Source organism: Kogia breviceps, chromosome 1, assembly GCF_026419965.1.
Source record: "Kogia breviceps isolate mKogBre1 chromosome 1, mKogBre1 haplotype 1, whole genome shotgun sequence".
In the NCBI taxonomy this organism is placed as follows: Eukaryota; Metazoa; Chordata; class Mammalia; order Artiodactyla; family Physeteridae; genus Kogia; species Kogia breviceps.
Window position 1 is genome coordinate 130,690,286 of NC_081310.1, and position 27,981 is coordinate 130,718,266.

A 27,981-nucleotide genomic window follows, 5' to 3' on the forward strand; every position below is an offset into this window, starting at 1 on the left:
ACATTTATTTTCCAAGTACACTAAAAGTGCGAGATAATTTCTTCTTGCAAAAATTTCTGACAAAATAGGCTTTCCACATCTACATATTCTCCCAGCAATATTTTGAATTTGAGAACACACTGTTTCCAACAGTGAAATTCCTCCCAAAAGTCAATTGTTTTAAATAAAGGTCAGCATAAAGGTACAATACAGTTTTATTACCATTCAGAACAAAGAATGAAAAAATTAAAATCCACACCTCTTTTCTCCTCCAATATTATGCGACTGACGTTAGCACTCTTAATTCAATGCCCGTCTTGGGCTTTTATCTCACCTCTGTATGAAAAAACAGTAAATTTCACACTGGGAATTAAACTTCAGCTTTAGTTTGCAATTAAGGTATCTGACATTGCCTATAATGCATATGGCATTGCAGATTTATTTCTTTTTAGCATTTTTTATTTACTAAAGCTGTTGAAAAACCATGGCTACTTCTAAATCCTAACTTTCCACCCTTCCTCAGACTAGCATTTGCAATTAAACTGACTTTAATATACAAATCAAACAATGCTGACAATAAATCTAAGCAGTTCGTTTGCAGAAAGATATCTAAATATTAAATATGAAATTTAACAGGTTTTAATAATTAAATGGTAACTGTAAATGGTACAATATATATGTCTGTCCTAATTTGGGAAGACGAGCTTCTCACATAATACTCAAACTAAATACAAGAAATTGTTCAGGCATTTCACTAAATTAAAATCTTGAAACCCTACAGCTACAATGTACAAATTTAGATTTTATTAATACTTTAAATCAAACCATAGTTATTATTCAGTTTCATATTATGCAATTTATAGTCTTCTGCTATGAATACAAGAACGTCATGTAAAACACCTGAAACTAACACAATATTGTAAATCAACTATACTCCAATATAAAATAAAATAATAAATTAAAAAAATAAATCTACAAAATAAATAATAAAACACAAATAAACCAAAAAACTAAACCTTACAGCCTCAGATCCACAAAATAAAAATTTTCATTTTAATCAGCACTTGGAAAAACATGAATATCACTTAAACATATGCAGGTATATACTCAAGAATATTTTTAGAGACATCTACAAAGAAAGCAAAATTATAATTTTTCACAGGTCACATTAAAAATATACGTATCAACTTGAAGCAATTTTTGCACAGCCAATATTCTTTAGGCGTAATGGACACGCCTCAAAGTATTGTCAGAAAAATGGGCTCGGTCCTCCTCCCTTGCTCTCAACAGGCCAATGGCAGGAATGACTCGTATAGAACCTAGCTCTTCCTCTACCCTGAGTTCAATCAATGGCCAAATTCTGTCCCATCACTACAAAACTCTTCCACACTGTCTATTGCCACTGCCACTCCCCTGGACTGTCATCCACACTTTCTAAGTAGGTTTCCGTTTCCTCCAGAATTTCCGTACTCTAGTTCATGGGTTACACCACCATGACAGTCAGCAATTAAATGTAACACTTTCTCAACAGAAAATATTAACAGTTTTTTACGGCTTTCATGAGAAAGTCTAATCATAGCACAGTACGCTCTTCATAAACATGCCCCTAACTAACATCCCAGCTTCATCTCCTTCCACTCTGGGCAATTTGTACCCTCCATCCACATTCTCCGTAAGGTATCATTTTCTGCCTTTGTTTTCCCTGACCTTTACCTCTGACTTCTCCTCCTCGAAAAGCATGCATCTGCTGAAATCCTCCTCTGCCTTCAGGTTTATTTAAATGGGTTCTCTTTTTTCTATATTATTCATTCTGAATTCACTCCCCCTACCCTATATTTCCACAGTCTTTCCTCTACACTTCAGGTTGGCATGTCATTACGGATGCCTTATATTATAATTATTTGTGGAAATGTCTGTTTCTGATGAGATTTTAAGTACCTAGAGAGCTCAGTCCTTATACAGTACATTTCTTCAGGCAGGGCCTTAATAAATGGCTGTTGATCTAAAATGAAGAATTAAAGCCCCGAAGTTAACGGATACCTAGATGAAATGTGCTTATAGATAAAACTGCTCTTGTAAAGAGCAAAACACAATAAATATTTCAAAATATAGACTTTAAGACCAATGAAAGTAAATACATACTTTCAGTCTGGCAATTCTGACAAACTTGGTACTAGAAGTTCTGTCACATTTTTTAAACCACATGTGCTGTCATAATACCTTCTGTGGCATTGTAAGAAACCAAAAATAACATCTTGAAGGTAAAATCCAAAACATTATAAACACTGTGAATTATTAGAATAAATCCAAGCCCTTACCTGTCATTTATACACATGCAACATTTCCAGGAAAGGTTGCTCTGAACTACAGAAGCATAATGTACTTTGAGAACATACCTGCACGTGAAATACCCTATATTTCAAAAGAAGATTTGGGTATGACTTTTACTTTAATTAAAGTCTCAAAAGAATTCTTTTATATAGTAAAAATTCTCTATGACTGTGCATCTGAATACAATTTATCAAAACTGGGAGTAAGTTGTAGGATAATGGCAAAAGTTGGATCGCTCTGGCTTAGTGATTTCTTCTGACCTTGAGAAACCTATAAATTGCACAACATAGAATGGTGACAAGGCTGACACAAAAATTAAGATTTGCTTCGTTCAATTTTACCTTTATGATCTTATTTGTACCCTATAAATGTCCCTATAAATTAAAAGTTGGTTTAAGGAGTTTTAGGTAGATTAACAGTCTTGAATATAAGTTAACCAAAAATGGAAAATCTGTCTTTCAGCTAAACTACCAAATACACCATTAGGTATTTGCACTATACTGTGAAAGATAAAGGTAAGTTTATGATTATTATATTTAGAATTAAGAAAAATTTTCAATTTTTTAATATTTGTAATATATCACATACATATTAAACCAAAAACGATGCTGTTTTAGATTTATTATCATTCAATTCTTTATCTATTGTGCTTGCACAGAATCAATAAAACTCAAAGTCCATATAAAGGAATCTCACTACGAAAGACAGGGAGCCTCTAATTTCCACTGAATTGTTTGTTAAAATAATTTTCAATCTATTCATAAATCTTGCAACAACAACAACAAAAATGAACTGAAGTCCCATCTTTAAACCTGTTTCTATACCACCATGATGGGTGATTTCAAAAAATTTTAACCTAGATGTCAAACACTTATACTTCATCAATTTTTGATTGTATTGTAAAATGATGTAAAATATTGAAGCTTTAATGAGCACTCAGCATTAAAAAGTCAATTTGATAAGGAATGAATGTTCAAATAGATAAGCAGAGCTTTAAAAATTCAGAATGGTATAGCTGTGATACCGTCCAAAAGTTAACCTTTATAAGCCGTGTTAATGAAAATTTTAGCTAAAATTACACATTCTGTTTCCTGGAATCCTTCCTAATAGTTGTAGTCTGACTTTCTACCTACTTGATTTATTGACACCTGTTATAGTTCCCTATCTACAAGCCAATTCTTATATAGGGCTGCATATATTTTCTACTCTTTTTAGATCTCTTTTATGTAATAAATATAATGTCAACAAATTAAAATAGTAAAAGTACCACAAAAGTTTATCTAAGTTGTAGATTCTAACAGAAAAGATGAGAGAAAATCAATAGAAACTTGTCTTACACAAAATGCAATAATTTGTAAGTTTAGATAATAGACAGAGCCTAATTTTCAGCCAAATCCTGGCCAAGAACTAATACATATATTTTCCTTACCATATTTTGGTTGAAACAAATCTAAATAAAGCAGGATGGCAGGCCAATCAAAGGCAACAACTGTGCTACGTAGTTGCCCATACCAATCTTTTTTATACACAAACTACCTTTTTTTTCTTTTAAATAATTTTATTCACAACACAAATTTAATTATAGGATGGCAGTATATATGCATTCCTCAAACTGTCATTTAAGATGCTTCAGTGAAAAGCTTCTATATTTTCTTTGAGAAAAAAAATGCATGAAATAGTTTTTATTTTGTAGGTTGAATAAAAGTATGCAAATATAAAAAGATCACACATATGCTATAATGAATGATCAATTATCAGGCCCAACATTAAAAGAATGTTTTACAAGAGTTCAATAATGTCAAGCATAAAGGTATAGCAAATATCCTTTTTTAATTATGGAGGCCTTAATATATATTAAGTCATACGGAAACACTTTGAAGACCACCACCAAATAATGAGATTCCACGTTACATAAAAAGACTGTACACTGATAGAAATCACTGAATTTTTATCTTGGCTCTCTTTAGGAGGTTAAACAGCAGCTTACTTGGGAAGTCAAATGAAAAACATGACAATTTTTTTAGAAGGAGAAATAAGGCCCTCAGCCATCAATTCAGAAATGAGTAACACCAAATTATTAAAACTCCTGAAGAAAACATTCTATCAGAGGGAATGTCAAAAATACTAAATCAATACACAAAATACCAAAATGATGTTCTTAAGAAGAATGCAAAAAATATCTGACATTATCATCAATTTTATAAATATGTTGGAGTTTGCGATGACTTACTCCTTAAAAACAGGCAAAATCAGTTTTAATAAAGCAAGCTTACAAATTAAAGCTATATTTTAGTTTATTTTCAATTAAAAGTTAACATCTTGGTGAATTAATTACAACCCTCTTGATACGCTCCTCTTGGTTTTCACAGAATTAACAGGCAATATAGAGAATGAAGCTATTAGTATATGTAATCTACAAGATTCTCAATGTTCTTAAAATACTTAAGCAATGGTTGTACTATAGGGTTTTCAACTTAGTATTGTTCTAAAGAGCTCTAATTCTTATTCTCTAATTTCTTTAAAGAATATTCTTAAACTATTAAACAATTCTAAATGTTTTTGAAAAATTCAACTCTAGAAAATGTGAATTCTAAGATACTTAAGATTTGTTCCTGGGTTTTTTAATCATGTAATATTATTAACTGAATAATAATTGTCTTAAAAGACATCTATTCTCATTTTAATGAAACCAATTATAGGTTTCCAGGCTGAAATGTCTAAAGAACTTATGTACTTAACGTATAACACAATACCAAAAAATTAGTTAAGAAAAAAAAACACATGGGAGATGTGGGAGAGTGACTACATTATTAAAACAGCCAAGTATAAAAGTTACGACTGACCATCAAGTTTATTATAATTCTATGTCACCACAGTTCTACAAAATATTTTACAAGCGCTATCAACCCTAAATTCCTATAGCAATCACAAAGATAGGAAAGTGCTTTGAGAACTGTGTTCTTAAATACCTTAGTGTGTTGCAGCAGTTATCTGAATCCCACATAGCAAAGAGTTAAAACTACGATTTTTTTGAAGTGTAATTCAAGTCATTTCATAGGCCCAGGTATTTATTTTTACATTAGTTATTGGGGGCCAGTAACTATACTAAGAGATAACAGAGCATTTGTTATGATGCTCTGACAAGTAGTAAATACTGGGCTAAGCCTTTTTCTTGAACCTAAACCAACTTTTTACTTAGGGCCACTCAACTACCTTTCTGCTTTGACTTACAGTTGGTCAAAACAAAAATGCCTTTTGAATCAATAAACTGATTTAAAGAGCATTAAATATAAACTAATTTTTAAAAGAACATTACATAAAAATTCAATGATTCAATAGGTTTTCTTTTCCTCCTTAAATATAAATCTCAAAAAAGGTTTTATGAATCATATTTATATTGAAATACAGAAAGCAAATATGAGACTAAATTATCCATAAGTAAAAAGCATCAGTATTTTTATTTTGAATCTCAGATATTTCCTTAGGTATTGTATTTATTTTTATATAAGGCAATACAATTATGCCTAAATCATGATAATTTGTAATACCTTTTTCTTACAAAAATAGCATACTTTTTATTAAAAATACATAACATCTTATAACTTACTCTTTTTAGAAATGAACAGAAATTTGATATTCTAGGGTCTTAACATTTTCACTCTTTAATGCAGTTTTGAATTAACAATATTATGTGAAAGTCACAAAATCATGTTATACGAAGTATACATAATAAAAAGTCTTTTTTTTTCAATTTGAATAAATCTACCAAATAGGCGAAAGGAAACGCCTTTGAAACATAAAGGCAAAAAGAAACTAATACTGTTTATTTTTATAATTAAACTGAAAACTGTAGTTTTTAAATCCTGGTAATAAGGCAATTTAAAATACATTTAAAAATTATTTTCCAATACAGTTACGAAAACATGCAGATTCACAGTTTTGCATTCCAGATCTTCATATAGGTATATACAAAATTCTGAAGAAATATTATTTAGGCTTTACTACAGTTTTGTTAATTTCTGTTTAAGATGTTAACATGTTAAAATATTTGGCTTCAGTTCAAACAGTATAAAAGGTATCAAGTCTTTTTAATAGGAATTTCTATTTTTATAAAACTTATACTAAGAAAGATTATTTCAAATGTACATTCATAACACATATTACCTTTATCTGCAGAATTATTCTTTATATTATATTATCCTCATAGTTTATTTTAAAAAGCGATCTGCTCATATAGATGCAGGAACAACTAATACATACATATCTACTCTTAACATTTATACAAATGACAGGATGTTTTATAATTCATACCTCTTTTATTATTCATTTGAAAATGTTTAATAAATATTTCTTTGGTAATTTACAAAGAATGTTGGGTTATTTTAAACTGAAAAGCAGCTGACAATTAACTCATCATAAACATCCCCAATATAATAACAATAATCCTTTTACAACAATAATTTTTCAATAACACATTTTCTTCACAATTCAAATTTCATTATTTTAAAAATCACTCAGTAGTCTACCCTCAGATTTAAGACAAAACAAGTAGAACTTACCCTAGCTGTGCTTTTCCAGTAACCTCACAGAAGTTATGCACTCCGTGACACTTACTGTTCCTCACGCAATTAATTTTCCTGGAATGAATTCTCTCTAGTAACCCTTACCTCACTGTGAAGGGAGGTGTGATATTCGAGGGAAAAGGGTAATGAACTGTAATATCAGATTCCATTTTCCAGTGCTTATCACATTTAGCACCAACTATGATAAGAAATCTCTTTTTATCATATTATTTAAGGCAATGAAGTAAAGTTGGCAGTACCCTATGTCTATCAATAATTCTATGGAAAGGAGTATTTGGACATTTTTGTAAAACATACCATCATAATCCTATTGAAATGTAATTGCTGTTGTTAATATTCTTACCCTGATATGAAAATGTTCTGCGTAAATGTAGCACAGACTTGTTAAGATAATACAGGACCATGTGGAGAGGGTAATACTTACACAAAAGCCCATGCCAGTACCATAAATCTATTAGACAACAGTTTCCAAACTTACAGGGTCATTCTGTATAACAGTTAATAATCTAACTTTCCACATTAGTAAAGATTAGCTAATAAAATAATAAATCCACAACAGTAAATTTCTGTAAGAAACAGCCTTTTAAAATACAAAATAAATATTTTTCTTTGTCATCTCATCCTTTGGTAAACTAAGGGAAAAAATGAACTATTATATCTCTCTTCAAGGATGGATAAGTAAGTAGATAACCTTCCTTCCTCCTAACAAGCAAATTCTTAATCAATGTTACTATACCAAAATGTAAAATTAAAATAAAATGATTCATTTTTAGTAGAATTTAACACAATATCCTGTCCTTAAATTTTCTGGCACAATTAAACATACTCAGGTAATGTGAAAAATTCGCTCGCTAAAGAGATCCAAATGCTCCTAAAGTCTTTCCACCCGGCTTACCAAAACACCTGCTTGCAAATAATTGATTAACAATAATTAATATCTGAGTATCTGATTAATAATTTCTTAGAAATTTAGTTGACACGGGGTTTGTAAACAGAATTCAGTTTTTAATCAAGCAGTCTATCATGTCTGCATTCATTTTTTACCAAGTTAGCAGTTTCCTAACCCACTTAACAGAAGGTCCTTATTAGCAGTTTCCTTGTTTAAGTGTCACTGCACGAATTGGTCCATTTTTGCAAGTAAAAGTCACTAATCCAAGGTGATCATTTTTGTTTTTAGAGAAGAGCATATGCAACACATCTAATTTGATCTATTAATTAAATGTAGAGGAATGTAATTTACTCCTTTCTGTTAAGTGATTGTTTTACATTTTACATAATCTGAAAAATTATCTAAAAAATTCGGATCGCTCTTTTAACAATTATTAGGTATTAAATGAGAGGTCTGAGACCATCCTCCCAGACCTTTAGCCTATCATTAAAAAAAATAAGAATCTCAAAATGAATCTGATTCATTATTTTCATTATCTTTCTAGCAATTTTTACTAATTAAGAAAAGGTAAATACAGAAAATAATGTAATCTGTAAATACATAAAATGATAAGTACCTGGTATTAAATTTCACTAGAATTTGGCTAATCTCAAAATGCTTTATTTTCCTTAGAACAATTTTTCTCAAACAAAAATTTAAAATATCTTAATAAAATATCATTTTCAAAAGGGAAATAATCAATTTATACTGCTTTGATTATTTTATCTCATATGCAAGCTCCCTCTACAGGTAATAACAAAGGTTAGCAAAAAATATCTGAAACATGGAGGCAGTTGTGTGCGTAAAGATGCAGGTCACCATTGCATAAAAATGCTATTATCTAGCACTGTTCCCTCCTCCTTACCAATTATCTGATTAAAATAACTGCTCTTGAAATCAACATTATTATTCTTGCACTTCATCTTGGTTAAGAATGCAGCTAGAGCAGGGAGGATACACAAACTTTTCAGTCACCCAAGAGCTACTCTCACAAAGTGTATTTCAAGGAAAAGAAAACATTACCTTGCTTACACAGTACCAGACTGAAATGGTAGACCACCCAACACAAAGCTGCCCAACCCATTTACCTGGAGCATCTTCTGACTGCAAAGTAAGCAATCAAAAGCGGCATCTTATGAATGATTTACAGTGAAAGATAAAAACTCAATTTTAAATGACCACAGAAATAACTACATTTTCTTCTTATTTAGAATTCATAAACTTAAACCAGAGAGTATTTACTTTTGAAAAATAAATATATTTTCATTAATTCAATACAAAAAGGAAAAATAAACTGAATTGCTTTGAAAAATGTTCTTTACCACTCCATAATATCTTTTTCAGAATCTGTCTTAGATTTTTGTTTACACATTCTCCTCTTTTGCTATGTTCCTTTCCCCAGGTATACAGAGATAAAGGTGCATCTCTGCCAAGGGAGGAAAAAAAAGCAAAGTTAAGAACCATTTTAAAGTCTTGGAGGCAAGGTTTGCCAAAAAATTGTTTCTGGACTATGTTTATTTTCCCTCTCCTTTAAGATTTCCCCCTTCTAATATGCATACCCCACCTTTATAGCATATAAGCAGTGACTGTAAATTTGAGGCAATTCAGTTTGACTTACCTATAAATGAATTGACAGGCTTATAAAAAATGATTTTTTAAAAAACTAAGATTCTTAAACAAATAAAATTATGAAAGATATGCTAACTTTCATACTAAAACATACAGAAATATACAGATATCAATTATATTTAATTTTTCCAATTAAACAAAGAAAATAAGGTTAATGGGAAAAGCAACGTATAATAAGCAGATGTTTCAGTGAGAGGTTTTAGTGAGCTTTTTACTTACAAGAAAGAAATAAAATTTTGTTTCACTTATACTTTTAAATATTCAGGCTGCAGACCTAGTTTAAAACCAAAGGCAATATAAAAAGAGGCTTCCATCAAGGCTATGGGTGACAAAGCATTTGCAGCAGAAAAAAACAAAGGGCGGGGACGTCCCCCCATTATTCATCATCAATAATGTTATCAAGAGGAAGCACCTAATAGTCAAATATCTTTCACATGACAAACAGAACTTTGAAAAGGACAAAAACAGTAAAGTGTCCTTAGTAAAAGTGAAAATATCTAGCATATCATAATTTTAGTATAATTTTTATTTGTTGATGAATATGAAGCAAAATCAAGTGTTTTAGAATTACATCCATCTCTTCTGAAATGGAAAACAAGATATAAAAAATGGATCAATTCTTCATTTAATACACTAAGCCTTTATCAAATTCTACGAAAATACGTGCAATCACTGGGATACAAATGCATAAGCTTACGTCACCAAAATTAACATTTCCCAAACTGTCTTGGACATTAACCATAGAAAAGCCAAGAATTTTAAGATTTAATACATACTATAAGCATCCTGAGATTAAAAAGATGAACAAAGAAAATGCTACATAAAAAATGTGTTCTGTAATTTCTTATCAATAACCACAGTAATAAACAGTAAAAAATGTTAGGCTTTTAAAGCAGAGGAATAAAATTTCTGTGGGGAAGTCACCAGTGGAATAAAGAAATAACAATTCCAAATAGAAATACTTTTCTTCAAAGTAAAGACACAGGGAAAATCACTTTCAACATGATTTTTTCATGTAGTAAATGGCAGTTGACAACTGATTAAGTAAATATAATCTGCATAAAACAGAAATTTTTTATCAACTAGAGACCTTATTGAAAATCTTATAACCACTCACCCATTATATGAAGTGGTGTCATACTATTTAATTTTAAGAATAAATGATTAAAATTAGAGCTCACGTTATAAAGAAAACAGGGAGAATTCTCTTTTCCTCTCTCTACAGATAAACACTATTTACTATCCTCTACAAGAGAAAGTATTAGTCAAATGCAAGGTCACCTAGACCGCCCCGACAGCCAAGAACCATTTTTGACAGTAATTGGGGTTAGATTATTATGTCATCTAAATCCAGTGCAATAATCTGTTTGAAGTATGGACTGATGTAAAAACACCTACAAAATGAGGCAAAGAGTGCACAGCACAAGAATTTCATGGTCCAAAGGCAGGAAATACCTTTGAGAACAAAACAGAGATCAAGTAAGTCATATCATTTTCAAAATCAGTTTTTAAACAGGTACCTTAATCATACATATTTTACATTTTAAACTTGCATCTGTGCTAATTTTTAGCCAATAGCTGTTAATAAATATTGATGTATACAGAGAAACAGAACAGTCAAAAGTGTATGCTTATGTAAGTACATGTGTGTATATATTCGACCAAGAAAGGAGTTAAAGAGTGTTATCTAATAACTGAAAGAACAAAATTAAATCGTTTCTCTTTTATTAGGAATCTCACAGTGCATTTTTCTTTGCTACTACAATGGCTAAAGTTTTTGTTATTCATCTACAGAAAGACACAGGGTTGTATCTGGTTTGGGTCTAGCAAAGTAATATGTGCTTGAATTGATCTAAGTCTAAAGTTAACCACCTTTTCAATTTCTCCTCTCTCTCATGTCCAAGAACTAATTGCTTTATCCCTGTTTCTTTTTTCAGCTACCAGATTAAAAAAATTTTCTTGAAGTTACTTCACACATCTTAAAACACAATTAAGATCTGGTCATTATTTCAGGAAGTTAACTTCTGCTTAACCTGCCTTCTTTTTAATCTTATATTTCTATTTTTATTAAAGTATTGAATCTATCCTTTAAAAAAAAGTCTCCCAAAGAATCTTCAGCTTTAAGTAGGCTTCTTTTAAGCAACTCATTTCATTACTGAAATTCAGAGATTAAGGTGTAATCCCTGTGTGTGAATTTTAATGTTTATAATGTACTCCTCACAGATTGGAAAAATCAATGGCAAGACCAACAGGGGCCAGTTTTGCTCAGCATACGTTTTCCTGTCAGGTCGTGATTAATGCTGTGCTCTGTAGAGGGAGACATTACATCCGGGCTAAAACAGACCTAAATTTTACCCTCAGGCAAAAATCTGATTTAAACATCTCTATTTAAAAGTGACATTTGTCCTCCCTTTTCAACTGGTTTCCCCAGAAATTCCAGGAAGTTGACTTCATGACCTAAAAACAGCCGGGTAGCTTGAGAAGCAGTTGTGCCTGTTCTTGCACTGAGATAAATCTGGTGCCAGAATGAATCCAGGTGGTAGTGAAACAGGTGCCCAGCTATCTGCTCTGATGAATCCCATGCCACTTTACTGCTATAAGAATTTAAGATTTAGAGTTCCGTATAATTCTAGAGTCAGTAAAAATGTTGAATATGTGTTTCTTTGGCTGATTATAACCTAGCTATCCCTACTGATGGATTAGTTCCTTTTGATTCATAAAATTACATCTGATTTTTCACTACACTGATCTGAAATATCAACTGATTACGAATTCTAGAAATCCATAAAAGCAACTATGTCATGCAACAGCTTCCATAAAAACAAAAATGAAAAGCAAAAAGAAAAAATGTTCACATAACCAAAGTCCCCAAGTAAACAAGATGTATGCATATAAAAACAGGCGCCAATATCCTTACACTGTGAAACACTGTAACTTTTGATATTATTAAGCAATTCAGACACTACTAGCAAGTTCCTACTAACCAAGGTAATCTAATTTCTGTTGCTTTTCAAAGTAAATTGATTTTTTTTTCTTTTAGCCATTCTGGTAATTCAACAAATTTATACAACTGATGGGATTTTATTTACCACCACACAATGCATAAAATCCTTTGCAAAGACAAACTATATTACTTCATAAAACTGCATTTTTGTTGTAATTAAACAAATTGTATTTAAACTTGCTCTGGGCTTCCAAAGCAATCAATAGCATTTTGCTATAAGCTGCACTTTACTTGCAGGTGTTAAGCACTTGGGTCTTTCATTCGGTCTACCTTTCTTTTATTTAAGGTAATTTTTTTGGTAAGAAACAGCTTTCTAAAAACTGTTGGTAAGAATATATTGGAAAGTGTCTGTAAATTATAGCCTACATTAAGTCCATCAGATAAATGATCTAAAAAGATTTTTTAGGTATTTTTGGTTGTTTAGGACCTTTTCTTATATGACACAATGATCCACTCAAAACAATACCTACTTACATCAGAATAGCATTTAAGGTATTTTTATAGTTTATAACATATATTGAACAAAACCTGTATATTAAATTCAAAATACGACATTGCAGTCGTGAATAAAATTTAGGAATTAGATCCTAGTTATAGTTACTCCTTTAAAAGTTATCACACCAGGTCAAGAAAAATGACATTATTTTAGGATTCTACTTCCATTATTCCAATAATTAACTATCTCTAAATTAATCCATTTCCTTAACCTTTTTCTTAAAGCATTAAAAAATAATAATCACTACTTGACCAATCTTGAGTAGCAAAAAGATTTTAGATAACAGTTTCAATTTTTCTGATAACATCAAGTCTAATTACAGTAATCTGGGTGATTAAATACTTTTCAACCTTTCAACCTTCAATCAAGAATTATTTGAAGAGATGAATATTTGGGTGGAACTACAGACCAATTAGTGTTATGTAAGAGAGAAGTTAACCAAGCTATGATCATAATCTATCTTTAAAACAGAAATGTTTTAACCTTTCTTGAAAATAGTTACAAAACAGATATCTATTTAGGTAATGTGAACTAATATTTAAACGAATTACCTTAGTAACTAATACGACCAAAACACAAACAGGATTTTAAGTCCTTTCCAAGTCTAGCAGCTAAAGTTACTATTTTTAAATAGCAATCCTGTATGACACTAAATTCTTCAAATTTCCAAAACTGCATTTCACTCCTAATCTATGTACAGTTAATCTGTGCAAGTGGTATGGATTCTTATTAAAATGAAAACAGATTTCTATCAGGTAGGGTTTGGCTCATACCTTAGAATAGAATACACTGTAATGCTCTCTTCATCTCATACTACACTTGACAGTAAACTCAGTGTTACTGAATATTTATTTACAAAAGTTAGGTCAAATAAATATTTTCATAGAAAACAGAGCAATAACATTTTATCACTGTGGTGTGCAGACTTCTAGTTACCTTCTGACCTTCCCAACATCTCAGTCTTAGCTCATATATTCCTATATTACTTAAGGCACTAAAATACTATTTTAAAAATTTTAATGAAACACAGAAAGCTCCAATAATCATCAAATAAAATTCTAACCCCAAGTAAACCTTAGTTTTAAAGCTCTCCTCTTGATAATTTTAAGAAAGGAAACGCCCAGAAGCTTGGTGTTAACGTTTCTGCTCATTGTGAAAATTGCAGCAATAAAAACTCCAACTGCTTGTCTTAAATTAAGACTTGTAGTACAGTACTCCATGTGAGATCTGTATACTTATACTAGTTTTTATAACACTTGAAAGTTTGTTTTCTGCTTTGATGTTAGTCCATTAATAAAGCTGAGAGTCAAAAGCCTGGAAAAAATTACATTTAGTGGAAATCTTCAAGTCAAAACCTCAAGTAATTGGTTTGTTTTACCCCACATGATTCAATATTCTGATTTCCCCAACTACCTGCTCCCAGAGCTATCTGCATTTCTAAATTCGTTTTCTGTTGCAAACACATAGTAACCCAGTGACTGAAAATGGCAGCTGAAGTGCTTCTATAACACATTAATTTTTTCTCTAAGTAGTCCAATTTTGTCATCTAAATGTTGAAAAATCTTTTCACTGCATTTTACACCTTTAGAGATTTGCGGAATTCACGATCACCATCATATAAAATGGAGAGCAATGTTTTCAAGACAATTTTTAGATTATCACTAATAGCTCTAAAGGATAATGTGTTTTCTTTATAGCACTCTGCATTCAAAGCAGACTAGTTAACAGCAACTTAAGTGCAATAATAGCAATTACATCAATGTGAGCCTTTTTACCTCGAAAGTACTTCTTAGACAACTGAAGAGATCAGATAAATAAACTATCATAAAATGATTTCAGGGTAATAAGATACAATTTTAATGCCACTAAAAAATCCTCATCTTAATCTGAAAAAAATGTATCATCCTATTACACTGAAGACTAAAAATGTTAGGTGATTAATGATTATTTTTCTCTCCAAAACTTTTTATTAATTTTCACTTTTAAAAGAAAAACAAGTTCTGAACATGTGTAAAAAAAAAAAGACCTCTAATGAAGGGATATCAATTCACGTTCAAAATCAACCAACCATCAAAGGTAAAACTATAAAAAATATGCGCTTACAAATCTCCAAACCGTCCCTGAGATTCACTTTCATCTTAAAACTAGGTTTTAGGCAATCTAAAGCTAAATAAATAAAACCAATATTTCCCCAGAAGTTGAAGACAAAAGTTCTCCCTTGACCCATCTGCTCGCCATAAAATGACCCAAACGACCCAAGTACTTGTTCTTATTTGTTTCTTCATTCATGCATATTGAGCTGTTAAAAGAAATTCAGAGAACGTATCTCTCTGCAAATGTAAAACAGCATTAGTATACTCTAGCTATATATATTAAGAAAAACCTCCTTTAAGCTGACCTCTAGAGTTTACTGTTAGGTAAAATACAAAAATTTTGAGACAAAACAATCAATATTCACACAATTATCTCCATATGAAATTCATGAAAAATTTAAGTATCACTTAGAAATCTTTTCAAACTTACACTGGCAACGGAAGTTGCATTAACAAAGTCCATGTTGAGTTTTTAATACTCAAAACTCTCCACTGACTTTTTTTCACCTATTTAACAAGTATATTAAAAATAAAGTTTCCTAGCTATAAAAATGTGTCATCTTATTATAAGATTTCTATTGTTTTATAGATTAATTTAAAGCCTTTCTCAGCCATTTTACTAATATAACAAAGTGTAGGCCCTAGAAAAGTATTAAGTTAGAAGGAAAAGCTCTCTCACTCTCTCTTCCACTGAAGGGACCCCAAGACAGGCAACAGTGACTATCATAAAATAAAAGGTCACCCTTTTTCTAGGAACAAACCATTTATCAATAGAAAATAATTGTCTTTCCATTTGGAAGGGCTCCACAGCAACAGACAATGTTTTTCGCTCACATAATTACAAAATAGTAAAAGTTCAGAAACACAGCCTGAATCTACCTCCCTATTTTTACCCTTTACAATTCTCATTGCCCTTTGAGCCTCCACTTGGAAGCAAATGGAAGACAGGCTGAAGTTTTCTCAATTGAGCTGAAGCTAAGAAACCTTTGATATGCTAATGGTCCCCTTCAAACGGTAAGAATTCACACTTGCATTAATTCAAACAATTTGTGCAGAATGATGTGAAATGGCACCTCTTTTAGAGGCAAGTAACAAAAGGAGAGAATCGGAATGTCTGAAGAAACTAAACAACAGAACATTTGTTCTGCAGTATTCTATCATGCATAAATGTATTGGAGGGTGGAGGGAGGGACAACAAAAAGTTCCATAACACACCTGAACAGAAGTAGATTTTCTTAGATACTAAATTTAAGTTACAAAGTTACCCTTCACCTAGGTCAAGAGTCCCATCACAACTGGGAATGTTGCCAAAGACACCATACAAACTATTCTATTTTTCTGCTATGGACGCAGGTTGCCTCCTTAGTGCCTGTCTTTTAAGGTTTGCCCAAGATCAAACTTGATTTAGTAAGAGACATCCCAACAGGCAATCATTTACCAAACGGATGTGACTTTTCCTCATTGTGCAACTCGAGTTGAGCAAAGAGCAAACTCGGTGGGGCCCGTTCCAAACACTGCCAGGGAAATGAATGGACCAACCAACGTCCGTTAAATGTACGCCTCTGGTAGAGAGAAGTACACATAGTGTAAAGAATGCAGAAGAAAATTTAAGAATTGGGGGCGGGGGCGAGGAGGAGAGCGCCTAAGAACCTGGCCTTTGTAACGGGAACCATATGGCTGGTGGCTGCGGCTCAGACGCTCCCAGGCTGCTTGGAGAAGCTGCTAAGCAGCCTGACACCTTTCAAGAAACAGGAGGAAAACATTCCCCGGGTCAGAATCTGAGACAACAGTTTGCATCAGGAAGAACGGAATGGGGGGCCAGAGAAGGGGAAAAGGATGAGGGGGGAGGAGTCCACAGAAGGTGGAGAAAGAAGACGGACGCCGCAGGACTTGCCCCTCCAACTACGCTTTCAGAGGACAGAGTGACCAGAGGATTAAAAAATAAATATGAATAAAGACATATGTTCCTTAGCCGCCGCGCATTGACACTTTGGCACAAAGTAAAGCTTCCAGCGATTTCCCCTAACCCAAGCCCCGCAGTCTGGCGAAAGGAACAAACTTTCCAGATCCCAAGCGAAGGACTCTAGCAGGAGTGCCTCCCCACCGCTGCGGCGCTTTCGTCTCTTCCCTCGCCCCCGCCTCTCCACCAGCGGGTCCGGTAGCCCCAGCCAAGCAACTAGCCCACGCTCGGTTAGCGCCGGTGGCGGGGGGGGGCCTCCCCAGCCTCGCGCACCTCTCACGCCGATTTCCCCCGCCGCACCCCACCAGGCACCCGGCTCCCACAGACCAGGCTTCCAGAGACTCGCAGCCCCAGAGCCAAGCCCAGAAGCCCACACCCCATAACTTCGCCCGCAGGCCCAGAGCGGCCCGCTGCTGCCCTCTCACTGCGGGCGCGGGAGGCACTCGGCCTCCCCAGAGCCTGCCGTGTGCCCGGCCCCGCTGCGCCGCCCCTAATCGCTGCCAGCCACGCTGCCGGCCCGGCCACATCTGGCTGCGCTTTGCTGACATCCTCGCTTCTCCACGCCACCTAACCGACGAAGAGAAACCACCCGCAACAACTCATCCCATCCCCCCACCCCACCCCACCCCCGTCCACTTGCCCAGAACTCTCTCCCAGCGCTCGGCCTCCCTGCTCCACTCACAGCCCGGGACGGGTCTGCAGGCTGCTGAGGCGAGGGGATGGGGGCGCGCTCACCTCCAGGCCTCCGACCCCAAGGAAGGTGCGCCCCACCTTCCCCCTCCCCAGAAGGACTGTGAAAGAGGGAACGGCACCTTATGACCCAGGCTTTCAGTAAATCAAAAAATGCCGAACCCAATCCTACCCTCCCCTCTCCTCCCGGAGCCCCCTGCAACTAGACTACAGTCAAGTGAGCGTCCCTACGTTCGCAGGGCGAAGCAGCCGCAGGCTGGACGGGAAGGGGAGTTCTGCAGATCGATTTCCGAGGAGGAGGAGGAAGAGGAGGGGGCGAGCAACCCGAGCCGGCGCGGGTCTCCCCCTTGGCCCGGCCGAACATAAACAAACAGCCGAGCTCCAACTGACCCGCGGCTCCCTCCACCTCCAGCATCCACCCCAGGGCGGGAGGCGCAAAGCAAACAGGTCTCCGTAGCCCGGCACAGAGGCACATTGTTCGCTCCCACGGCTCTTACCTCGGTCTGCGAACGCGCCCCCGGGGGCGGGCCGTCTGGCGCGGGGGCCGCGCGGAGAGACGCGCAGAGGGCAACGGCCACCCGGGCCGGCGAGGGCCGAGGCCGGCCGCGAGCGGGTCGCCGGCCACCGAGTCCGAGCGGGAGGCAGCGCCGTGGCTCGGCGCGTCCTCCTGCTTGGCCGCCGCCGCCGCCTCCTCCTCCAGCCAAGCAGCCAGCGCCGGGCGGCTCCTGGGGTTAGGTCAACATTTTCCTGCAGTGTCCCACACGCCGCTCCGCGAGAAGGGTCTTTTGCACACGCGCACGCGCCCCCAGACCGCACGCTCCCTCGGAAAGATAAGAAATTCGGGAAGCAGAGCGAAAGGGGTGGCAGAGGCAAAAGCTCGACAGAGGTGCGCAGACTTGGGAGTCCCCTCCGAGCTGCAGACGCGGGAGGGGCGGGCAGACGCCGGCGGCGCGAGGCCAACTCAGTTCGTCAGGCGAAGCCCCTCAGCCCGCCGTCCCCGCCGGCCGGCTGGCATCCCTCGAGCCGACCCTGCGGCCTGGGGCGGGAGACTGCAGCGGCCCCTCCTCACATTTCGGATCTCCGGGCCGAGGCTGAGCGGTGGCCGCTGCCCCAAGACTGGCTGAAAGCGAGGACTGGGGCTCGGGGAAGCGGGGAGGTATAGGGACGAGACACGCGACGCGCAGCAACGGAGGGGAGGTGCCCTCCCCCCCCCCCAACGATTCCAAGGATTCTCCGGTAAGCTCCCAATTTCGCTCCGGTACCTCGGCGTGTGTGTGTGTGTGTGAGTGTGTGAGCGGAGAGAGTGTTAGGGAGAGAGAGAGAGCGAGGGAGAGAGACGGGGGAGTGCGAAGTCCTGACACAGACTCTCCGCGAGGTCTGAACTGGAGTCACCTCCCAGCCTCCTTCTCTTCCTCCTCCTCCTCCTCCTCTTCCAACACCTCCTCCACCCCAAATCTCCACCTCCCCACCCCCGCGAGTTCGGCTAACCATATAAACATATTAACTTGTACAGCGGCAAAGGCCAAACCTCTCCCTCCTGATTTTTCCAGCAAGGGGCTCAGACAAACTCAAAAGAAGATTACAGGCAGCTAAGTACAAAACGTGGAGCAGATAATCTATAACTCACTGCCGCCCAATGGCCATTTTCCACTCCATTTGAGCAGCTGCGTCGGTGGTGCACCCGAGCAAGGGGGAGGGGAGCGAAAGGGGACACTTACGGGCTCGAGCTGTTCGGGTGGCGGTGGCCCAGCAGCCGCCCGAGAACAGGCCTGCCCCGGCTCCGCCGGCGGGGCGGCCGCAGGGCTGTCCGGGCGGCGGCGGCGGCGAGGGACGCGCGCGCACGGCCGCTGAACGCGCCTTGGAGGCGGCCTGCGGTGGCTAGCGCCCCTCCTCTCCCTCCCCATCGGCTCGCACCCCCCCCCCAGGTCTCGGGGCTCCGCATCCAGCCCCCAGCGTCAACACACCCACTCCATCCCGAGCCCCACCTCCCCAAACTCCACTCACTGCGCGCTCGGTCCTCCGCGCGCTCCGCCGGCGCGCGCTGTCCATCCTGTCCACACACACGCACTTTAAAAACATTTATTTTATTTCTGGAACGGGGTGAAAGGTATTTGGGAGAGCGCAGCGCTCCGGCCTCCGAGGCGGGGGACAGGGGGTTGGCCCGGAACTCGGGGTCCCCTCCCCTCTTCCCTCCAGGCTCAGGAGCTCTCTCCTAGCCTGTACTTCGGAGAGGCGCCCAGGATGCGTCTTTTACCCACCCCGTCTCCAGGTTTTCTCTTTTCTCGGCGCGGCGAGCCGGAGGCCCCTAAACTTTTAGTTTCCGCGGCCCTCCTTTTGTGTTACTGCTCGGAGGAGAAAGAACGTCTGTTCGCCTCGGCTGCCTCCGTCCGGCTGGGGCGCGCGGGGGACGCTCCATGGTTAATGCGTCTTTGATACCTGAGATTTCCGGCGGGCTCGTTAATGAAAGTTACATTTTTTTTAAATTGCGATGACTTTTTCTTTGTAGTTACAGAGAGCTAGCCAAACTTTGACTTTATTGACTATATTTCACAAGAGCGTTTTGTTTGTTTTTGATTAAACCTACCAGGATAAGCAAAGGAAGGAAAGGAGACTACAAGGCTCTACTCGCAAGTGCATTCATCGTGCTGTTTAGGTCTGTTTCCCTCATTTCCTTTCATTGAAACTGCTTTTGCTCTTGTCCTCTGACCACACTTCCTTGCGCCTCTCTGTTGGTAGTGTTAGCAAACAGCCAGACAGCGCCTACAATGGACCTAAACTAAAGAGAATAGACCACGACGGAGAAAATCGTGCTTGAAAAATGTTCGAAAGCCAGTTGTGTCCTTTGCATACGAGTAAAATCAAACCTGGATTTTTTTTTTAATTACAAAATTTCTGAGCTAAAATGTATTTCTAAATCACTGTTTATACTAATGAATGAAGGCATCAATTAAAGAAGCATGTTTTCATTGGTTTTCAAGAAAAACTGATTCTCCAAGACTTAAAATCTCTAGAAAATAGGATGAAACTTGAGCTTCTTTGCTTTCAGAAACAATATGTACTTTTTGTTGCTGTGGGTATGTTGCAGTCATCATACGTCAGAAATCATTTCAAACAACAGTGTTATTAAAATGTAAACAGCAGATTGTTCAGAAGACATGAAGACTCTAAATACCTATATTTTGTCACAAAGCCAGATATTTGTAGTACTAAAGTAAATCCAGCTATTAGTCAAGTTTTCTCTCAACTTGTAAAAAATCAAGTTAAGAGTACATATGTGCGAATAACTGAAACATGCTCCTTTGGTTGATTCATTATAATTCGCAGGTTCAAAGAAGAATCCTTGATGATCAAATTTTTTTCTACTTAATGTATTGATGTTTTAACATTCTCACCAATACAAAAGATAAGAGGAGCCACATAGAGCATTGGTGCTTTAAACTACATAAACACTTCCATTTGGAATTTCTTAGATAACATAATTCAAATATTATCGGTGCAGGATATAAACTAGTCTAGAAAAAAAAAACATGCAGAGCTACTGTGAAACCTTATTTCGTTTTTACATCTGTCAAAATTTATACATACGACAGATCTACCTAGGAAAACTAAATCAGGCTTCTTTAAAGTAGTTGAAAAGAAGGAAGACATAGAATTCTCAGACCTCAGTGGTGATTTATATCACAGTCTCCCTTGGAATTTAAAATTATTTTATTCAGTATTGTAAGCCAAGATATGTCATACTGATAATAATTTGCATTTACTGAAAAATTTTAGCCCTTTCTTTTGTTCATCTTTTAAGAATTTTCATTCATCTAGGCATGATTCGCATGAAGTCCCAATGAGTGCATGGATCAATTTAATGCTATTTTCTTTGGGGAGGCAGAACTTGGGCTGAAGTTTTTATTTAGTAAGCTTAGTAAGTAATCAATAGAAAATTTTGCCTGAATTAAGCTGCCCATATGTTGGCTCATCTACTTGTTTAACTCTCAGAAAGAATCTCAGGAAGAACCCACTGTCTTCATTTCTTAGGTCTGATGCACTTTGACGCTCAGGACATAAGTGAGTCACTCTCCACTACGTTCCTGAAGAGACTACAAAAAAAGGAGGATGCATGGGAGGGGAAAGAAATTGTCAGAAGTGGGTTAAATCTATAGGGAGTAGGAAATGCCTCAAACAAGTTTTTAATTTTAGCTCAGTAGTATATGTATTTTATAGAGTTCAAAGAGTTCAACGCTTTTTTCTTAAGCATATAATAAGTTTGCTGTTTTTATAATTATATCTAAATGTATCCCTTCTCTAGGATAATGTTTTAAATATTAAAGAATTTTTAATTCTTTCCTTGCACTTTACACATAATAATGCTTCAACCTTCTTTGTATCCACAAAGAATTGAAGCAGAGCTTTTAATTGCATTGATATATTCAAAATTAAGCTGTTAGCCACAAACCTGCCATTACAAAGGAACACTTAAATGACACACACACACATCCAGAAAACATAATTTGTCTGACACTTCATGACAATTCAAAACATAATTTATAACAATACAGGTGTTATGGTAGACAAAAATGAAATGAGAAACTTAATAATGTCCACAGATGTTAGCAAGCTAAGGGGAGTTGGAGTATGTTATGCATTCCCTGCAATCCAATCAATTTAACTATACAATCTATACTATTATTTAAGTAATGGCAAAATCATTGACTTATTCATAATACTTGCTAATTGTTTTTAAAAATAAATTCTACAAAGGACAAAGGAAACACCCATTTCCATTTGTTTTATGTTAAATCAACATCTAACCACGCATGGTGATTTCATTCAAGGAAAACAGAAGGAACTCATTAGCTTATGTGGTTTGAGAGATTGATGGGCTTCAGACATTTTAACCATACATGTTTTTTCCAACTGTAGAAACTCATGTTTTTAATTTAAACATCCTTATGAAACTAAAGATTATTTTATTCGATGGATTCACATATTTCTGATACAGAAATTATGCTAATTTTTAAAGCTATTTACCATCCAGGCATCTTCGTTTAGAGGGAAGTGATGAGGTACTTGTCAAAATACAAATATGAATGATAATAGTATGGGTACCAATTTAACGAATCTGAAAAAGTATGAAAATGGGCGTGGTTGCAAAGTATAGCGGTTAGTATAAGCCAGTAGAACACAGTGAGTAACCTCTTCAATGCCCCACCCCGGCAAACTTGGATATAGGTAAGCGAGTTCTAAAAGGGGCCACATGGAGGTGGACTTGGGTGGGGCAGAGAGAGGATCCAGGTCTTGATGCTGGATCAGAAATTGTGTGAAGTTTGAGCTACAAGCTGTAGAGAACTACCAGTGAGAATAGATTGTATTCATTATTTTTGCCTTTGATGAGAGAGCTCTGTGAAAGTTCTAAAATAAAACAAATAACGTGAAACTGCTCTAGGTTTTAATACAGAAATAGAAATAAAATTAGCTAGATTTCATCCTAAACTTTGTGTTCCCTTTTCTTCGTTACTGTTCAATGTTGCTTAGTGCTGAAACGTTTTCCCTACTCTAGAAAATAAATCTTTCAAAGCTCTAGAGCAGATCAAAGCAATTATGTGAATACCCAGACTTAACTAGAACTGGTTGAAAGTTCCTAGCATTGTTTTTCATTTTAGTTTTGCCATTCATGTAGGCTGAAAAGAAATCAGAACTCATTTTCCATGAGAGAGTAAACATATGAAAGCATTTGGCAAAGCCAATAAGCTTTTAATTCTTCTCCCAGTTCTCTCCAGGCTGAGTAAATCTTGGTCCAAGAAGGCCAAACCCTATCTAAAATGTAGAGATGAAGTCTCCAAAAATAATGATAGTATAAACTATATTATAAATATGATTATGGTGTGCTGTACTTAATGATATTATTTAGAAGTACCTGATCACATATATTATTAAATACCTATCAGTTTGTGATTAATACTTCTTAAAAATATCCACCAAAACAACTGGTAGCTTGACTCTTTCTGTGCGCTTAGAGTATTTATATATGTCTAAGTGTGTATAATGGATTATACAATTTTTATACCATTATGATACTCAAAAGTAAGCAAGTTAAAAAGGATGCCCCTCATGATATTGCCCCACTGAGTCTTACCCAACTCAAAGTTAGTCTTTCTTGCTTTCGCATAGATTATTCTCATAATTGTTGGTAATATCTGCACCTTGAGGATTTTCTATAATCGTGTCTTATAGATCTTCTATCAGTGTTTCTGTCAAACCAGGAAGTATAACTATAAGAACACTCATTTTATAGAAAGCTGTCTATGACTTCTTATAATTTTTTCATCATTAATTCTCATAACCAAATGTTTTCTTATTAAAGTATGTAGTTTAAAAATGAGCCTCCTCGTCCCTTTTCTATACATGCAAACCTCTGTCAACAATACAGATGAAATTTCTTTAAATTTTTTTTAAAAACTGTTAAACTAAAAGTAACCTAAAAGCACAAGTCTTTGTGAAATAGCAATTTCACGCAAGTTTAAATTGAATTTTTAGTGCCTCTGAGAATATGACTTTGATTATTCATGTCATAGTTCACTGTAGTATGGCAAAACTTGCAAAAGGCTTTTAAGAGTCAGGAAACAAACTCACAAATGCCCTCTTTGCATTTTAGAAAGTGAGTCAAAGATATAATTATATAACACTTCTAATATTTCATATTAGAATACATTGAAGTTATCCTAATGATACAGCATAAAATGATTGAAATATGTGATCTTAGTATTTTTAAACACAAAATTGCTTTGGTACAGTTTTGAAAATATTTGATAATCTAAAGTTGTGTAACATGAGATGTTTGACCTTGACTTTTTGATCGTATAAGCTGTTACTAACACTATTCATTATTTTGTCCTCTAATTAATATGATGGTTATTTTTTAACTACACTTATCTTTTTTACTGTATTTTTAAAAGGCCTTTATTGGTTGTATATATTTTAATAAAAATAAATTTGTCTTAGTATGTGGAAACTAGAACAGCAATTTGCAAAGATTTTTCTTAACAGAGTTCTCATCATAGTTTCTTGATAATAGAATGTTGCCATCTCTATTTTCAAGAATAATTTAAATCTTTATAATTAAGTTTTCAACTTATTGCAACTCTTTACAATGCATTCTTAGTCACTATGAAATCCATCACTTAGGTCCTAGACCAAACAATGATGTAATAGGCATGCGTTTTTGTGATAGGTAAAAGTGCATTAGAAAAGAATCTTTTTTTTTTCCTTTTAATTAGCATCCAAATTTAGAATCATACTAAAATGTCATGGATATCTCAAAGAAGTACTGAAATGATTTGGTAATGATAAGGTTTTGTTGAGTGATATTCAATGAAGAAATTCTGGTTTAGGTTAAACAATAAAAACACATAATCTCTCCTGCTATTCTACATTAAAAAGAAGTTGCCAAACTATCACCTGGATAATATATTCTTTGAATGATTTTGATTCAGTGATGGAGATGTGCTGCACTGAACCATCCACACTCTTCTCCGACTATCCTGGTTACCAAAATCACATATCTACAATATAACTAAAGAGGATTATTAGTGCATTAAAAGAGTGTTCCCCTTCATTATGGGAGTGTAATTTATGACACCAATTTAATTAGTACTATGTCCTTACTACCTGAATTTAATGACCCAAATTCAAACCATGTATATTTCATTGTTCAGACAATGTAGAATAAACAGCAAGAAAAACTAATTTCCTGTTTATTATCTAATGATAATTGAAACACAATAATTCATTATAATATACTCTGCTACTGCTATATATGAAGTGGCATGTCTCAAGGAAGGAGATTATGGAAATAACATGGAAAATATTTATAATCTGTTAAAATCAGAGAAAAGTTGAATTTGTTAAAATAAAATCAGAGAAGGGCTTCCCTGGTGGCGTAGTGGTTGAGAGTCCACCTGCCGATGCAGGGGCCACAGGTTCGTGCCTGGCCCGGGAAGATCCCACATGCCGCGGAGCGGCTGGGCCCGTGAGCCATGGCCACTGAGCCTGCGCGTCTGGAGCCTGTGCAAATCCTTGGTTGAGGTTTAAAACTCTGATGTTTAGTTACGTGAACACGTACTCTGGAGTAGAATTTATCATGATTATTTGATTTAATTTGGGAGATAAATGTATATAATATTTGGACTTTTTATATTACAGTTATAATTTTTATTGACCTATAGACATACACATGGATTGTGTGGTCCGCAACGGGAGAGGCCACAACAGTGAGAGGCCCACATACCGGAAAAAAAAAAAAAAAAAAAAATTAAAATCAGAGAAAAGAATGCTAGCTATAAAATGTAAATGTTTGAGAAATCAAAGTATGTAAACTATTTTTAAATAATATGTATCCCCAGAAGACTATCATTTATCATTTTAAAATAAACTTATGGGTAATCAAATAAGGAATCTGAAAAGTATTTTTTTTAATGAATTTTGACATTTCATACAATTATTCAGTGTTTACTTGCCAGTGCCCTGTTACAAAATGATTTTAAATATGATTTATATAAATCAAAAAGAATTATGCAGATGTAGATTTGAGATGATAATGCTGGCCTGTTGTTTATATTGAATATTTTTATATAGGAGGAAATCATGTGATGTCAAAAATAGATACTAAATTCAATCTTTAGAAAACTCTTTAACTACTTAGGTAGATTTATAGCTTATCAAAATTCAGAGGTAAAATATTACACCTTATCACTGAGGGAAGTCTATCTTTGCCTGAATTTTCCAGTTAATGAAAGAAGTGTTTAAATACTCTAGTTAGATTATTAACTTCTACAAAACTGAAACAGATGTGTGTCTTAGTATGCCATTAAGTTTATGATTTACATAGAAACCTTACATTGAGCTGAGCAGAGGCCAATGATTCTAATTTGCTCTAGATTTACAATAACCTGATCTGGTTTTTGTAAGTATTGAAACACTTTTTAAACAAAATTAGAAAGCAGTTGTGCTTTGTGTGATTAAAGATGCAATTCCCTCTGGAGTAATGAGAAAAGTTAGAACATGTTTCTTTCTTTATGGATGTTTCTATTATAAACATGAGTGCTATACATTATATATTTTTGTTACTATGATTTCCTTGTTTTTAATTATAAAATAAACCAATTGAATTTCACTGGAGTCTCAATTGAAACTATGCCAAAATTTAGCTTAAGAATGTGTACTGAGCTTCATAAAAATCCTTAAAATTTTTCCCAGGGTATTAAGGTCTTGTTATACAAATACTAGTTCACCATAATTTTCTAGAGCAAAATATCTTTCTGATTAAGACCTCCACAGCGAAAAGACTTGAGTGTTAAATACATTTCAAGCCCTAGAAAAAGGCATATATAAAATTGTTCAAGACTAATGATCACTGGATTCATATAAGTTACAAATAGAAAAAAAGTTCATTTATTTTATCTCATTACACAAATAATAATATTTATGGCACTATTATTTAAACCTCCTTCTACTTTGCTTGGTGAATTGTAATCCATCAGCTCCTAAAAAACAAATCTATAAAAATACATTATTTTAAACACTTCGAATACTGTTTTCTTAAAAAATCAGTCAGAAATGTTGATATAAATATCATTGTAAGCATTTGTGTGTATATTTATGTTTATAGAAAATAAGTACATGCAAAAGTATTAATTCATTAAAAGTTTATCTCTCATAAAACCTTTATTAGCCCTTGAAGTCTTTGCCACTTCATTTAAAATGATTTATGTTTTGAATAACAAGGTTCCATTAATCTGTTTGACAAAAGAATTTTTAAATCATTTAAATAATTTATTTGAATGAATTATTTAATTTCTGTAAAATATGTGCACATGTATATGTATATACCTGTGTCTATATATTTGTCTTCTGGCACAATATCACAGAAGAAATACAAAACAGAATTCAGAATACATTGTCCTTGACACCAGCAGTGTGACTTGGTGTTGCTGCCCATGTGTGCTTTGATCACCCACTGTTTGCACAGAACCCCTGTTAAAAGGCCATTTGTGCTACATTTGACACAGCAGGGTGATTTAATGTCAGAGAAACATGCATGTGATTTTCTATATTCATTTTTAATCCTGCATTTTTACTGAGATTGTATGCTGACATATTTTTCAAAATGCAAGACTAATAAAGGCAATTATTCAATACTAGGAAAACCTGCTTTCCTCAATTCAGTGCTCGAGGTGCTCCTGAAAAGTAGTAAACATACGCCATCCCCAGAGAAATAAATCATCTGTGGAAACGGCAA

The 27,981-nt window shown here is 35.7% G+C and overlaps 1 protein-coding gene across 42 annotated transcripts in view; it reads right to left on the bottom strand.

Annotated features, from left to right (window-relative positions):
* The window catches only part of ADGRL2 (adhesion G protein-coupled receptor L2), a 626,947-nt gene that overhangs the window by 160,580 nt on the left and 438,386 nt on the right, over nt 1-27,981 (bottom strand). For 27 of the 42 annotated variants that reach the window (XM_067043859.1, XM_067043852.1, XM_067043830.1 and 24 more), the window contains exon 1: nt 18,191-18,281. The exons of 3 other annotated variants lie outside the window; for them this stretch is intronic. The gene's annotated coding sequence lies outside the window, so the exon portion shown is untranslated. Of the gene's footprint in view, nt 1-18,190; nt 18,282-19,411; nt 19,589-19,697; nt 20,202-27,981 lie in introns of those variants that run through there. 12 more of the 42 variants (XM_067043845.1, XM_067043794.1, XM_067043733.1 and 9 more) reach the window with 9 other exon arrangements.